Here is a 1,006-nt window from a genome sequence, read left to right on the forward strand (position 1 = left end):
ATATTCCCCTTACCCCTACTTTAACAATTAACCAAGCTATAGATATTTACTTCTAATCTTTCCTCATACATTAATACAACCAGGCCTTTAATCATTTTAATTGCTCTTCTCTGAATTCCCTCCAATTTGTTTTAATCCGTCTAATTCTAAGGTTCACAGAAATGTAATCAGTATTCTAGGGGTGGTCTCACCAGTGCTGTATACAAATGCACTAACATCAGCCTGGTCTATGATATGTTGCCTTTTTTATTGTATTTTTTTGGCTACTATATTGGGCAGGTGGCAGGGGTTTGTCCCGCATGCGGGAGGGAGCTGTTGGGCTGGCCCCGTGCATGCAGGAGGCAGGGAGAGCTTAGGCCTGGGGGGGGGGGGGGGGGGCTTGGGTCAGCCCTGTGTAGTGTCCCATTTTCCCTTTGGGGAAATATGGTCACCCTAAACAGGATGCTCAGCTCCTACATTTCTGTTGCCTCTGTAGCTCTCAAAGCACTTTACAAAGGTAGGAAATCATTTTTCAGACCAGGCGAAACTGAGGCAGAGAGGTGCAGTGACTGGCTTAGGATGGACCATGGCCTTGCCAGACCCCTCTCGTCCCTACCACACAGTGGTGCTGGCACAATTTGTATAGTGGGGGTGCTGAGAGCCTTTGAATCAAACTGTAAACCCTGTATATAAGGGTCACTTCAAGCGGGGGTCGTGCAGCGCTCCCCTAGTTCCAGCACCTGCCACCCCAGGCCGGCTTCTGTATTCCAGGCGAGGAGGCAGCACGCGCGGCTCCACGGGGTGCCCATTAGCCCCCTGGCGAGCTACGGCTGCAGCGAAACTTGAGCACCCTCCGCCCACAACGGAGCAACTCCGTCTCTGCGAGCTCTCAGCCTAGCGTGAGCCAGGCGAAGCCCCGCCCCCCACGCGGCACTCCGCCGCTCTAAGTGGCTGACTGGGGGGCGGCCCCTTCCCCATTGGAGCTCCTGGCAGAGGCCGCGTGAGAGTGGGTTCGGCTGCGCCTGGG

The sequence above is a fragment of the Gopherus evgoodei genome, chromosome 6 (genome assembly GCF_007399415.2).
Source record: "Gopherus evgoodei ecotype Sinaloan lineage chromosome 6, rGopEvg1_v1.p, whole genome shotgun sequence".
Lineage (NCBI taxonomy): Eukaryota > Metazoa > Chordata > Testudines > Testudinidae > Gopherus > Gopherus evgoodei.